Source organism: Rutidosis leptorrhynchoides, chromosome 4 (genome assembly GCF_046630445.1).
Source record: "Rutidosis leptorrhynchoides isolate AG116_Rl617_1_P2 chromosome 4, CSIRO_AGI_Rlap_v1, whole genome shotgun sequence".
Lineage (NCBI taxonomy): Eukaryota > Viridiplantae > Streptophyta > Magnoliopsida > Asterales > Asteraceae > Rutidosis > Rutidosis leptorrhynchoides.
The window spans coordinates 563,214,496-563,231,952 of record NC_092336.1 but is presented as its reverse complement, the minus strand read 5'-3'; positions in this window follow the sequence as shown (position 1 = coordinate 563,231,952).

Genomic DNA, 17,457 nt, shown 5'->3' with positions numbered 1-17,457 from the left:
TCTTTTGTTCTATATATATAGATATTCTATATAAATAGAATACCATCCGATAGTCGAACATCCGACATGGATGTTCACCTAAGCTCCGAAAGCAGCGTCACCAGAGTGAATTAACCAATCAACCATCCCCAATTTATCTGATGGGTTCGTAGTCGACTTAATCAACGGAAACGAGAAGAAGGCAATTCCCTTCCACCAACCAAATTTCCCTCTTGGCGATAAACCTAAAGCACTTACCGGCGAACCTATCTGAAACACTATTTTCAGCCTCATTTCTAGAGTAGCTCGACACGATAATATTCTATCCACAATTCTAAACCTTATTCATCCACTTGTTTCGACAATCATCCCGGAGTAATAGCAGAAGTCAACGAGCTTAGCGCCCGGGTTACGGCTTTGGAGAATATGGTGCAAAGATTACAAGCACCAGCGGCAACACCAACAGCATAACTAGTACCACTAACAACAACATCTGCATCCCACACCTCAACATCACAATCTGTACCTCGAACATCAATATCCTACGCACTATAGATACCAAGGAGTACCAACAACAATGAACGATGAAGTATTGATCCACAACTTCATTGAAGAAATATTCTTTGAAGAAGAAATATTCTGTGAAGAATATGTGGTTTCTAAAAGTTTTAGAGATTACTTATTCTAGCTAAAACCGAAAAGCAAATGAGATTAATATCATATTAACTCATTAAATCCATGATTACATCTGAAGAAAATATATATGCAAGTATATTTTCATCAAGATTGTAATTAAGAATTCTTTTATACAAACTGTTAATGTTGAAAATATTTTAACGGGTAGGTAATACCTGAGGAATATTTAGATTTCACATTAATCAGTTACACGGTACATTCTTCCAATCTGATTTAACAGTTATTTATTATCTTACTTACATCCACAGATATACGTATCCGTTCATCGCAGAATAACCATTTTCATTCAATTTTATATTTGAATTTTTTCCTATTAGAATTCAACAAGTGGCATAATGAAGAAAACATTGGACAAAATAAAATTTGTTAGAAACAAACAAATTAACTATGAGAAATTTTTTTTGTTAAGAATCCACGCTAACTGTTCCTAGCTAACTGATTACATTTTATTTATCGCAATTTAATTATCGCAATTTATTTTATCGCAATTTAATTCTCGCAATTTTATTTATCGTCATTTAATTTCTGTTATTTATTTTACGCACTTTAAATATCGGGACACGTATACAAAATTTTGACATATCATATCGACGCATCTATATATATTATTTGGAATAACCATAGACACTCTATATGCAGTAATACTGGAGTTAGCTATACAGGGTTGAGATTGATTCTACAATAATATATATACTTTGAGTTGTGATCGAGTCTGAGACATGTACACGGGTCACAATACGTATTAATTAATTCGAATGTTATAAACTATATATGAATTATTGAGTTAGTGACTGTGAACTGCTAACTGTGGACTACCAATATTGAACAATTAAAATGAATTAAAATATTATTTATAACATATGAAACTAAAAAATTCTTCAAGTTTGCCCCTTGATTTCATCATAGACCTCATTTGTATCTCGACGATTACAATCTGCGTTCAAACCTTTCATGATTCTTGAAAACACCTCAATCGAGAGGATGAACCAACTGCACTTCATCTATGGAAGAAAAGATTTATGCATATAATTATGCACCTGAAAACACTCGGAACCTGAGTAAACGTTTAAAACGTATCTGTACTACCTCGTTTGGCATTGTTATTACCGAAAATAACTTTGCTACTCCTTTTCAGATTAGTCAATTTTGTCACAGCTTCAGCAAATCAACTTCAAGTTTTCATTCGAATAAGCCTTATTATAACAATTACCCTTTTCATCATAGTTGCCAATAAACCGTTTATAACCCACCACATTAACAGTAAACTTACCAGCAACTTCATTACTCATTGGTTTAAGTTTCCCCGAAGAACCATTATATTTGTTCATTAAAACCTTATCATATATTCATCCGTATCATATAACGAGAATTGCCATACCAAGTACCGGGAAATCAGTAATCAGTATTCTGAATCTCGCAGCATTTCTACATCAATAGTTATATGTATACATATAACCTTTACCTCTTAGAATTATGATCTTTCATTCTGAAATTTTAAAAAAGCTGAATACAGCAGCAAAAACTGTACACGACTTTAACAGTCGGAAGTTTGATGATAAAGAATAGTATGTTGGAAAAGCTCAGAAAAGTTGAAACTGAAAAACGGATTGAGCAATCTATAAAGGAGACTGTGGACAAATCACAAGGACTAAACTTGTACATAAAGAATCCAGATGATTCTATTTCTGATGAAATCTCTAGCGAATATCTTGCTCCTTAAACACTCTAAATCATCGTGAATGAATTTCTTCATCACAATTTGATTCTAAAATTCTAAGATATTATCGTATATTTCATTATAAATATCCTCAATATTTCTGAAGATATCTTCATAATTATTCTCGTCCGATATTAATCATCTCTCCGCGCTATCTGTATTACATTATAAAGGAAACTGTTTTAGTTTCTAAATTCTGTAAACTTTCGAATTTAAAGTATGAATGTTTTTGAAGTAGTGTTGGGAACTGAAGCATGAGTGTAACATCCCGCCTTTTTCCGTTTTCTTTTCCGTTATACTAATTTAAACTCCGTTACATGTCTATAACATCTCCCGTTAATACGCGTTTTAAAATATTCCGTTTAGGTATTTTCCGCACCCGACTACAAACTCGAGGGACTAAAATTGACACGGGGCAAACTAGTTGACTAGGTCACCTAGTCTACCCCAATCACCACCATTCAACCATCTCTCTCTCTCTCTCTCTTTCTCTCTAGCAAGAACACACCCAATTTCCAAATTCATTCAATCATCATCTAAATTCGATCTAGGAGGCTTACAACAAAATAAATTACATATTCGTGATCCTCTCTTCATCCTCTTCGTTTTGGTACCAACTTCATCTCGTTTGGGTAACATTTCTAAAACACTAGTTTTCTTTAAATTTGTGTTCTTGACTTAAAAGTATGTTAATTAGTGTCTATGGCTCATTGTGATGTCGTGTATGTAATTTGTATGCTCGATTTGTTGTTTTTGGTGTAACTAGTTCATTATGAAAATTTCTTGCTAAATCTTTGATTTTGGATTATCAAATGTTATTAGATTGTTAATGTGCATGTTTTAAAAGTGTTACTAGTATCATTAGCTTCATTTTGATGTATAGATTGATTAAAGAAACTTCATAAACGCGATTATTGATTTTGTGAACTTTTGGTTAGGGTTGACAACTCTTAAAACGAACTTTTGATGCGTTGAATGCTTGTTAATGTTATTGATAAGTGTTTAGTGGTATTACATGTTTCATTACCTTCAAAACGGCATATCATATGTATAAATTGGATTCCCGAAACTTAAATTACAATTGATAAACTTGAAACTTGAAAATAAACCTCTATTGATCACTTGACGGGATTTCGGTTATAGTATATGATGTTTTTGCTTGATGAAAAGTGCTTAGTTGCGTTCCTTGTCGAAAGAGCTTTCCGATGATATAAAATACATGTTCTAATTGTTTGCGGATCATAAAATGTGATTGTTTGTGTTTTGGTTCGTCCATTTGAGGAATACAGCAAACAGGGCCTGGGAACCGATCAGGACGCCGTCCAGATACTGGGGACGCCGTCCCACCTTTTGAACCTAGACGCCGTCTAGGATATCAGGACGACGTCCCACCCTTCATTGTGGGACGCCGTCTAGCCCTTTGGGACGCCGTCCCATTGTACTAAAACTGGCTGTTTGGGTTGTCTTTTGACGTAAAAATGTTTGTTATGCTACGGACCTCCGATTAACATGAAACTTGGCCAACATGCTCATATATGATTATATAACTTAGAAAAATTGTCGGATACCCGACCCGACCCCGTTGACTTTTCCGTTGACTTTGACCCGACCAAGTTGACTTTTAATCAAACTTAACCAAATAATTGTGCAATCATTCTAACATGTTTTTATACTTGTACCTTGCATGAAACATGACAATTTGATTCACATGCTATTATGATCGAGTCTTAACGAGCCATAGGACTAATTGAACATCTTTGACCTATCGTGCTTACCGTTATTGATACAACCTATTGTTTAGGTCAAGACTAGCATTGTTCTTTGCACACGTTTACTTGTTGAAGTACTTTACTACTCGTGCACTCAAGGTGAGATCATAGTCCCACTTTTACTCTTTTTGAACTTACATTTGGGATGAGAAAACATAAACATTTCTTTTACTAAGTGAACACAAGTACAGGAAAACAAACATTCTACATACGAGTTTAGAACAAAATCCTCAATTCGATTATCATTAGTTACACTTGCCGGGTGTAAGCGAGAACTTATGTTGTATGGATCCATATGGGTTTGACAAACCCTCATTCAAACGGTTCGCTACCGTTTACGAATGAAATATATTTTCGAGAAACAGTGTATGTTCTAGCACTAAGTGATGGGGTTCAATGGAAGGAAATGTTAAGCATTGATAATTGGGTGCTCGTGAAACAAACTTTTGGAATGTATTATTATTATTTCATTGATGCAAATCTTGTGGTTCACTTGTACTTACTTACTTAAACCTATGATTTCACCAACGTTTTCGTTGACAGATTTCTATGTTTTTCTCAGGTCCTTGAACGATACATGATACATGCTTCCGCTCATTATTTTAATACTTGCATTGGATGTCGAGTATATATGCATACATGGAGCGTCTTTTGGATACTTTTAAATTGTGTCGCATAAGTTTCATTTGTACTTAAAACTTTGTATCGTAACTTGTGGTGGAACTATTCTTGTAAACTTGAACAACCTTTACATTTGAAATGAATGCGACATATCTTTTGGTCAAACGTTGTTTTAAAGACTTATGACCACGTAACGGGACCTAAGTAGACGGCGCCGTCAATGACGATTTGGTCGGGTCGCTACAGATGGTATCAGAGCGTTGGTTGTAGGGATTTAGAGTTCATTGGTGTCAACCTCGAGTCATAGGGTACATTGGTGAGTCTAGACTACAACCGGCATATAGAATTGAAGTAGGAATTACTTGACTACTTGTGCATTTATACTCGAACGCTTCTACTCATATCTACTCTTAGTTCATCTTAATCTCACGTTGTTTAATTTGATTGACGCGCCACCTTGACTATATGAAATGATGTCGAATGCACATATGAATCAGGGTAATATAATTTCCGGGATTATATTACGGTGACTCATATGAACGTTCCGACATTATGACATAAAGAATTTAAGGCGAGTCGAGGAAAAACTTCTCTTTATCTTTATTCTATATCACGGTTAGTATTATTGAGAATACTAATCAATGATATTCTTGTGTCTTGAAGGAACAATGGCTCCTCGTCGTGTACGCCGCAATGAAACTCCCGAACAAGCTCTCGAACGGATGATAGCTACCGCCGTAGATGCGGCCATGGCCGGTCACTCATCCAACAACAATAATAATAACAACCACAACAACAACAACAACAACAACAATGGAGCCGGAAACTCAAACGAGGGATGCTCCTATAAAGCTTTCATGGGGTGCAAACCTCACACTTTTGATGGAACCGGGGGACCGGTCGTGCTCACCCGATGGTTTGAGCAAACGGAAGCCGTCTTTAGCATAAGCGGTTGTCGGGACCAAGACAAGGTCAAATACTCCACTCACACTTTCTCCGGAATTGCTCTAACATGGTGGAACACCTATGTTCAATCGGTGGGTACCGATGAGGCTCATGCCCTCTCTTGGGCCGATCTAAAGGAAAAGATGATTGTTGAATATTTTCCGCGCGAAGAAACCCGAAAGCTTGAGGAAGAACTAAGAGCTTTGAAAGCGGTCGGAAACGATCTTAAAGCTTATAATCAACGCTTCGCCGAACTATCCTTGATGTGTCCTAATCTTGTTAACCCCGAATCTCAAAGGATTGAGCTCTACATGCTCGGTCTTCCAAAAAGCATCAAACAAGGGGTGATGTCATCCAAACCCACTACTCATCAAGCCGCTATGTAACGACCCAGAAATTTTCGACCAAATTTAAACCTTAATCTCTATACGTTTCCGACACGATAAGCAAAAACCTTAATGTTGAGTCTAGAAAGTCTGAAATCTATAATCAATTAACCTTCGACCATATTCGACGATTCACGAACCACTAATTGTAAATAAAAATGTATATGTATATGTATATGTAAATAATAAAATATTACAAGTTAAACTATTATATGCATTTAATGTTATAGATAAATATGTAAAATAAGATTTGTGGCAATGAAAGCTATTACATTATTATATATATATATATATATATATATATATATATATATATATATATATATATATATATATATGTATATATATCTATACTACATGTAAATATAAAATGATATGTTAAATTATTGATTAAAAATATATATAATATATTTATTTAAGTAATAAAATTGGTTATGCAAAAATTATATACATTGTATTTTAGAATATATATACAAAAACCTCGATTACCTTATACTCGTTTATTTTATTTTATTTAAAAAAAAATGAAATTAGTAACGAATATATATATATATAAAATAAATAAATAAAAATTGTAGATTAAAATGGGTAAAATAGATATATAACTTCTATACAAACTTATTTAATGTAATATTGTAAAATAAGTAATTTATAAATAATTTATGTAGACATTTATAATATTCCATAATTATGTAATAATATTAATTTGTTATATCAATACAATTAATAACAATTAAATACAATTATTATAACAGAAAGATTCGTGATTTGTTTTAATATATCCCTAAGCTGTAGCTGAGTCGATTTCAGTCTCCTAATACCAACAAGATATCCTTTTCAGTTTTTATTTTTTTTATTTATCATCTTATGCCCGATGATTCCTCATGTCGGAATTACATGCTATAAAACAATTGAACTACTCAACGTTATTGAATAAGCCATCCAATTTTCCATTGTCATTATCACATAAAGCTATACAGCTGTTATACTAATTGAATTTAACAGAAATTTAGATAGAAAAACAGAAACTGCCCCTGTTCGTGGTTCGTTAGATCAATAGCTCGATTTTCAATTATTTTTCAAAATCTGTAAATGAGGTATTGTTAGGATACTTTCACTTAAACTATCTGTAAAGTTTCAGGGATTAATTCAACTTGTCGAGTTCGAATTTTGGAATTCAAGGTTTTATTCAAAAAGTCAAAAAAAACGGGTTTATAAAGAAATTCGAAACTGTTTTAAGCCCTCTGTTGAAATTAATGGTTTCTAAAGTTTCTGAGAATGATTTTAGACATATTTCATGTTGACATCTTGATCTATAAAACCCTTTAAGGTCGGATTCGATTTCATGATCAAACATGTTCATCAGCGTCTTTTTTTTAGTATTTTCTTTTGTTTTAAATTAATTAAATACAACTTGATATTCAGTATAAGTCTTGAATCTTTATAAAATACCTAGCAAACTTACTAATGTCAGTCTCGAAGTTCCCTGGTCGATGCCAAAATGAAGAAGAAGATGAAACGAGAAAGAGGGGTTAAATTAATTAATAAGGGAATAAAAACAGAAATATAGGATAGCTCAGTTGGTTTGTGGTAATGACGGGTATGCAAGGAATTCGGGTTCGAGTCTGGTTCCTTCCATTTTTTTGATGAAATTTTATGAGGTAGTTCACTTGTTTTTATCATTTCCACTTTATTTATCTATATTGTATATAAGTTTCTATTATTATGATAAAATTTATGTTATAATTATTATTTTCATGTTAGTTATTATAACACTAAATATTATTATTACTATTATTATTATTATTATTATTATTATTATTATTATTAATATTATTATTATTATTATCATTATTATTATTATTATTATTATATGATTATTATTATTATTAGGATCAAATAAGTATTACTAATAATAATATCATTTCTACATATTAATATGTATATCATAATTAGAATTTGTCATTTAAAATTTATATATTTTTTTTATTACTACTACCATTGTTATTATCATTATTATTATTATTATCCCTAACCGTTATTATACAATTATTAATTTTTGACAAAACCTTAACTATTTATATAAAAATATAATTATTACATAACTATACTAACTTTATATAATACTACATTTTAACCAATATATATATATATATATATATATATATATATATATATATATATATATATATATATCAGTTATATTGATTTTATGATAATCAGTTTATATATCAAATAGGCATTTTAAAATATTATAAGTATTAATAAAATTATATATAAAATTAATCCTAATACATAACTGTATATATATATATATATATATATATATATATATATATATAATTTTGTTCTATCCCGTTTATATGTTTTAATAGACATACAAATGATATAGGTTCGTGAATCCGAGGCCAACCCTACACTTGTTCAATGATGTTAAATGTATTTTTACTACAAAATACATTATGGTGAGTATATAGTCCCACTTTTAAACTCTAAATATTTCGGGATGAGAATACATGTATTTTATGTTTTACGTTATGGACACAAGTAACTGAAAAATATATTCTACGTTGAGTTGTACCACTGGCATACTTCCCTGTAGCTTGGTAACTGTTATTTACAGCGGTATTGTAAACGCGAATCCTGTTGATAGATCTATCGGGCCTGACAACCCCAACCGGACTGGACGACCAGTATTCAACGGTTGCACAGTACTTCGTTTCGTGACTACACTTGGTACGGTGTAGTAAGATTTCATAATAAAGGGAATATGCGACGTGATTAAATGTTAAGTATGGTTACCAAGTGCTCAACCACTTAGAATATTTTTATTAAATGTTTATATATGAAATCTTGTGGTCCATAGTTATAACACTGCTAGCATCAAACCTATATATCTCACCAACTTTATGTTGACGTTTTAAAGCATGTTATTCTCAGGTACGAATTAAGTCTTCCGCTGTGCATTAACTCATACTAAAGACATTACTTGGAGTCGATCATCGCAATGAAACCGAATGTTGAAGACTTCGTCCAGGAGGATAAGGTCGAGGTCTTCACAGGTGGTATCAGAGCGTTGGTCTTAGTGAACCAGGTCTTGCATTAGTGTGTCTGACTGGTAGTTGTTGGGATACATTAGTGAGTCTGGACTTTGACCGTGTCTGCATGATAAAAAGTTTTGCTTATCATTCCTAGTCGGAAACTGTCTGCTTATCATCTTTAGGAATTGCCTGCTTAAGTCTAGACACGTCTTATTGCATTTACTGCATTGATAATGTATAGACAAATTCATATCTTAGCGTATCTATTAAGGTAAACTTTGCCTAATATTTTTCGTAAATTTCTCCGTAATTTAAGGAATCCTAGTACTATATATATTTATGCATATTATGCATTGAGTATACCATCCAACTCTCATTGCTCTCACTAAGCTTTTCATACCAAAAATCTTTCTGTGATCGCGTACGATGGCCTCCACGAATCGACAAAGTTCCTCTGACTCCGAAGATAGTGTGACGGGAGCACATCAACCGATCAACTACCGAGATTTCTTTAGAAAGTGGGGATGGGTTCGCGAAATACTTACTCTATGGAGAAATGAAGAAGGTACTCCATATCATGAGCCGAATCTACCGCCCAATGTCGGAGTACTCGACCCGCTCACCGGCGAACCTGTTCGCAATACTGTTTATACCCTCGTTGCAAGAATTTTTCGTCTTGAGGCTACCATTAACGGAACTAGAGAAGATATCCAACCTCCATCTCACACTAATAACCGGCCAGGGTTAGTAGAAGAAGTCAACGAACTTCGCGCTCGAGTAGTAGTTTTGGAGAATATGGTGCAAAACTTAACAGCTCCAGCAACATCACTGGCACCAACATCAACACCAGTACCACCAACAACCCAAGTTTCAACATCACCTGCCTCAACATCTCATTCTGTACCTCGAGCCTAATCATCGTTTTACGTATCGTTCTATCTACTTTATCTTCGTTCTACCTATCGTTCTACATCGATTATCTTCGCTTTACGTATCATTCTACCTCATGTATCTTCGTTCGACATGGCAATGATGTAATCTCTAATGTTTTAGAGATCATGTAATCAAGTGTTAACAATAAATCAAATGAGTATAATATTTTACTGACTCATTAAATCCATAATTACATCTGAAGAAAATATATATGCAAGTATATTTTCATAAAGATTGTAATTAAAAATTCTTTTGTACAAACTGTTAATGATGAAAATATTTTAACGGGTGGGTAGTACCCGAGGAATATTTAGAATTCACATTAATAAGTTACACTGTACATTCTTCGAATCTGATTCAACGATCATTTACTATCCTACTTACAACAACCGATATACGTATCCGTTCACCACAGAATAACCATTTCTATTCAAATTTCATATTTGAATTTTGACCTATCAGAATCCAACAAGTGGCATAACGAAGAAAACATTTGACAAAAATAAAAAGTGTTAGAAACAAACGAATTAATTAATTGGAATTGTGATAGGATTTCACGCTAACTGTTCCGGCTAACTGTTCCCAGCTAACTGATTAACATTTAATTTATCGCAATTTACATTCTCGCAATTTTATTTATCGTCATTTAATTTCTGTTATTTACTTTTACGCACTTTAAATAACGGGACACGTATGCAAGGTTTCTATTTATCATATCGACCCATCTATATATATATTTCGGAACAACCATAGACACTCTATATGTGAAGGTGGGAGTTGGCTATACAGGGTCGGAGTTGATTCCAAAATATATATATACTTTGAGTTGTGATCGACACCGAGACCGGTACACGGGTCACGATACGTATTATTTAATTCGAATATTATATATTAAATTATATATGAATTTATTGAACCATTGGACAATCGGACTATTGGACTGCTAACTTTGGACAATTAAAAATGAGTTAAAATGATGATTATTACATATGAAACTAAACAATCCTTCAAGTATGCCACTTGATTCTATTTTAAACCTCATTTGTATCTTGACGATTACAATTCGCATTCATAACTTTTCATGATTCTTGAAAACATCTCGATCGAGAAGTTGAACCAGCCGCACCTCGTCTACGGAAGATAGATTTATGCATACAATTATGCACCTGAAAATTTTCGAACTCGAAGTTATAGTTAAAACGTATCCGCATCGAATTCCTTGTCATCCATTAGCAAAAACAATCACGCGATTCCTTTTCAATTAACTAATTTTGTCACAGCTCCACTTCGATATCTCAGTAAGACTACTCTTATTACAATCTCGATATATATATACGTTGTTCTTTCGCCATCGTTACCGGAGAACCTTTTATATTCCACCATACTACCATAAGCGTTTAATCATCTAAAAACACAATTCGCTCGAAAACACCTCGGATTGATAACCGACGATTCAGTTATGGCTGCATTAAATGCAGAGGAAACAGTAAACTCATAGATAGCCTAAATAGCCAAAAGTTTGATGATAAAGAAGGGAGTGTTAGGAACGCTCGATAGAAAATTTGGTACTGAAAAACGATTTGAGCTAACCGTGAAGGAAACAAAGAACAAATACAAGGACTGAACCTGTCTTCAAATAATCCAAACGATTCAGTGCCTCCTGAAACCGTTAGTAAGAACCCTACTCGTTATTCTAAACCTTTTCAGATGATATTCTTCATCATCATCAAATCTTAGATACTATAAGATATCTTCATATCTTCCGTTAACATATCCTTCATATTTCTGGAGATATTTTCATAACTATTCTTATCTGAGATCATTTATCTCTCCGTGACATCTGCGTTACAACATAAAAGAAACTGTGTTAGTTTCTAAGTTCTAAAACCTTCGAGTTAAAAATAGGAATGTTCTGAAGTAGTGTTGGGAACTGGTGCATGAATTAATATAATATAATGAAACTTGATCAACTTCATTATATTACAGTAAGTCATGTTAAGTTTCTAATGGAATGTGATGATTTACAGTACCATCATCATGTGCCATGTTACACGACTCTTACATTCTACCCAATTTTCAAATATATCGAGAACATATCTTCCTGATAGTTCCATCTTTTCTTCTAAATTCTGGTAATTTGACAAATCAAAATCATGCCATTACCAGTTCCTTCTAAGAGCATTAGCTATGTTCATTTCGAATTTCATATCTACGAATTCCTGACCATTACTCGCTTAATTTGAAGTTGGAAAGAGAAAACGAAAGCATGAAGTTCCGATAAATAATGAAGGATATAAACCCAACAATCACCCAGGATTTTACAAACCGTGTATATCATTACGTATTGCAACGTAAAGACACGGGAGAATTAAAAACATTATAATTCCAAGGAAATAATAGAAGTGAATAAATTCTTCTGGTGGCAGATGAAAGAGAAGAATGAAAGATATGAAAATTAGAACCACAACAAGAATCAGAACAGGATGAAGCATACTGTAGAAATAAAGAAACAAAAGGGAGTAGATTTATAGTGAAACATTCGACAGAGAAATCAAAACAGATTGGCGCATTAAATCAAAGAAGATCATAATTTCCTTATTCGCTGAAGAATCAGATCTTTTAGATTTTCAAGATTTTATTTTAAATCCCTTAAATTCCGGAAATTCACTATGACTACGTCAAAAGTTAAATCTCTAACTCAATCGCTTGTGACATCATCATTTGTACGTTTCACAAAATCGAATTGTTTTACCACTATTACTAAATGGTGATAAAACTCTATTATCACCTCATATTCGTTATGAAAACATTCCTATTGTTGTCCATAACAACCTCTACCAAAATTTCGGGGACGAAATTTCTTTAACGGGAGGGTACTGTAACGACCCAGAAATTTTCGACCAAATTTAAACCTTAATCTCTATACGTTTCCGACACGATAAGCAAAAACCTTAATGTTGAGTCTAGAAAGTCTGAAATCTATAATCAATTAACCTTCGACCATATTCGACGATTCACGAACCACTAATTGTAAATAAAAATGTATATGTATATGTATACGTAAATAATAAAATATTACAAGTTAAACTATTATATGCATTTAATGTTATAGATAAATATGTAAAATAAGATTTGTGGCAATGAAAGCTATTACATTATTATATATATATATATATATATATATATATATATATATATATATATATATATATATATATATATATATATATATATATATATATATATATATATATATATCTATACTACATGTAAATATAAAATGATATGTTAAATTATTGATTAAAAATATATATAATATATTTATTTAAGTAATAAAATTGGTTATGCAAAAATTATATACATTGTATTTTAGAATATATATACAAAAACCTCGATTACCTTATACTCGTTTATTTTATTTTATTTAAAAAAAAAATGAAATTAGTAACGAATATATATATATATAAAATAAATAAATAAAAATTGTAGATTAAAATGGGTAAAATAGATATATAACTTCTATACAAACTTATTTAATGTAATATTGTAAAATAAGTAATTTATAAATAATTTATGTAGACATTTATAATATTCCATAATTATGTAATAATATTAATTTGTTATATCAATACAATTAATAACAATTAAATACAATTATTATAACAGAAAGATTCGTGATTTGTTTTAATATATCCCTAAGCTGTAGCTGAGTCGATTTCAGTCTCCTAATACCAACAAGATATCCTTTTCAGTTTTTATTTTTTTTATTTATCATCTTATGCCCGATGATTCCTCATGTCGGAATTACATGCTATAAAACAATTGAACTACTCAACGTTATTGAATAAGCCATCCAATTTTCCATTGTCATTATCACATAAAGCTATACAGCTGTTATACTAATTGAATTTAACAGAAATTTAGATAGAAAAACAGAAACTGCCCCTGTTCGTGGTTCGTTAGATCAATAGCTCGATTTTCAATTATTTTTCAAAATCTGTAAATGAGGTATTGTTAGGATACTTTCACTTAAACTATCTGTAAAGTTTCAGGGATTAATTCAACTTGTCGAGTTCGAATTTTGGAATTCAAGGTTTTATTCAAAAAGTCAAAAAAAACGGGTTTATAAAGAAATTCGAAACTGTTTTAAGCCCTCTGTTGAAATTAATGGTTTCTAAAGTTTCTGAGAATGATTTTAGACATATTTCATGTTGACATCTTGATCTATAAAACCCTTTAAGGTCGGATTCGATTTCATGATCAAACATGTTCATCAGCGTCTTTTTTTTTAGTATTTTCTTTTGTTTTAAATTAATTAAATACGACTTGATATTCAGTATAAGTCTTGAATCTTTATAAAATACCTAGCAAACTTACTAATGTCAGTCTCGAAGTTCCCTGGTCGATGCCAAAATGAAGAAGAAGATGAAACGAGAAAGAGGGGTTAAATTAATTAATAAGGGAATAAAAACAGAAATATAGGATAGCTCAGTTGGTTTGTGGTAATGACGGGTATGCAAGGAATTCGGGTTCGAGTCTGGTTCCTTCCATTTTTTTGATGAAATTTTATGAGGTAGTTCACTTGTTTTTATCATTTCCACTTTATTTATCTATATTGTATATAAGTTTCTATTATTATGATAAAATTTATGTTATAATTATTATTTTCATGTTAGTTATTATAACACTAAATATTATTATTACTATTATTATTATTATTATTATTATTATTATTAATATTATTATTATTATTATCATTATTATTATTATTATTATTATATGATTATTATTATTATTAGGATCAAATAAGTATTACTAATAATAATATCATTTCTACATATTAATATGTATATCATAATTAGAATTTGTCATTTAAAATTTATATATTTTTTTTATTACTACTACCATTGTTATTATCATTATTATTATTATTATCCCTAACCGTTATTATACAATTATTAATTTTTGACAAAACCTTAACTATTTATATAAAAATATAATTATTACATAACTATACTAACTTTATATAATACTACATTTTAACCAATATATATATATATATATATATATATATATCAGTTATATTGATTTTATGATAATCAGTTTATATATCAAATAGGCATTTTAAAATATTATAAGTATTAATAAAATTATATATAAAATTAATCCTAATACATAACTGTATATATATATATATATATATATATATATATATATATATATATATATATATATATATATATATATATATATATATATATATATATATATATATATATATATAATTTTGTTCTATCCCGTTTATATGTTTTAATAGACATACAAATGATATAGGTTCGTGAATCCGAGGCCAACCCTACACTTGTTCAATGATGTTAAATGTATTTTTACTACAAAATACATTATGGTGAGTATATAGTCCCACTTTTAAACTCTAAATATTTCGGGATGAGAATACATGTATTTTATGTTTTACGTTATGGACACAAGTAACTGAAAAATATATTCTACGTTGAGTTGTACCACTGGCATACTTCCCTGTAGCTTGGTAACTGTTATTTACAGCGGTATTGTAAACGCGAATCCTGTTGATAGATCTATCGGGCCTGACAACCCCAACCGGACTGGACGACCAGTATTCAACGGTTGCACAGTACTTCGTTTCGTGACTACACTTGGTACGGTGTAGTAAGATTTCATAATAAAGGGAATATGCGACGTGATTAAATGTTAAGTATGGTTACCAAGTGCTCAACCACTTAGAATATTTTTATTAAATGTTTATATATGAAATCTTGTGGTCCATAGTTATAACACTGCTAGCATCAAACCTATATATCTCACCAACTTTATGTTGACGTTTTAAAGCATGTTATTCTCAGGTACGAATTAAGTCTTCCGCTGTGCATTAACTCATACTAAAGACATTACTTGGAGTCGATCATCGCAATGAAACCGAATGTTGAAGACTTCGTCCAGGAGGATAAGGTCGAGGTCTTCACACGCTATGAACATGGCTCGCCAACTAATTGAAACGGTTGACGAAATCGTAGTTCCGGCACCTAAGGCCGAGGATAAATCGGGCGGCAACAAAAGAAAGTGGGAACCCTCCCAATCAAGCAACAACAACTTTGCTAAGAAGCCTTACACCTCCGACAGCAAGAGGGGTTATGCCGGGAACCTACCTCTTTGCAACAAATGCAACAAACATCACTTTGGTGAATGTGGCAAGTTAATTTGCCACCGGTGCCAAGGAGTTGGTCATAAGGCCAACGATTGTAAAAGTGCCACTCCCGTTGCTCGAAAGTGGCCCAATGCACCAAATACGGGCACTTGTTACGAATGTGGTCAAACAGGTCATTATAGAAATGCATGCCCAAAGAAGAAAGATAACCCCAACACGCGCGGCCGAGCTTTCAACATCAACACCGAGGAAGCCCGGGATGACACTGAACTAGTCACGGGTACGTTTCTTCTCAACAATTCTTATGTCTCCTGTTTATTCGATTCGGGTGCCGATAAATGCTTTGTATCCAAGACTTTGACTCATTCTTTTAGCACTCCACCTCTTCCATTAGATACCACTTATACCATTGAAGTGGCTAACGGGAAACTATTAAGTGCCGACACATATTACCGGGGGTGTACGATAAACATTTTGGGTAAGGAATTTGAAATTGATTTGATACCCATGGAACTAGGAAGCTTTGATGTAATAATCGGTATGAATTGGTTAGTCAAAACGAAATCTCACATTCTTTGTGATCTTAACGCAATCCGAATTCCTATCGAGAATGGTGAACCTTTGATCGTCTATGGCGATAAGAGTTGCACCGGACTCAACCTCGTTTCGTGTGTTAAAGTTAGAAAACTACTCCGTAAGGGTTGTTTTGCGATCCTTGCTCACGTTAAGAAAGTCGAGTCCGATGAGAAGCACATCGATGATGTGCCAATTGTTAGTGACTATTCTGATGTATTTCCCGACGAATTGCCGGGTCTTCCGCCTCATCGACCGGTTGAATTCCAAATCGATCTTATTCCGGGAGCCGCACCCGTAGCACGTGCACCATATAGACTCGCTCCATCTGAAATGCAAGAATTGCAAAGTCAAATCCAAGAACTACTTGATTGAGGTTTTATCCAACCTAGCCATTCACCTTGGGGCGCTCCGATTTTGTTTGTTAAAAAGAAAGACGGATCCCTACGAATGTGCATTGATTATCGTGAACTAAATAAATTGACGGTTAAGAACCGATATCCTCTTCCTCGCATCGATGACCTCTTTGATCAACTACAAGGGTCTTGTGTATATTCGAAAATCGATCTCCGCTCGGGTTATCATCAATTGAGGGTTAAGGGGGAAGATGTCT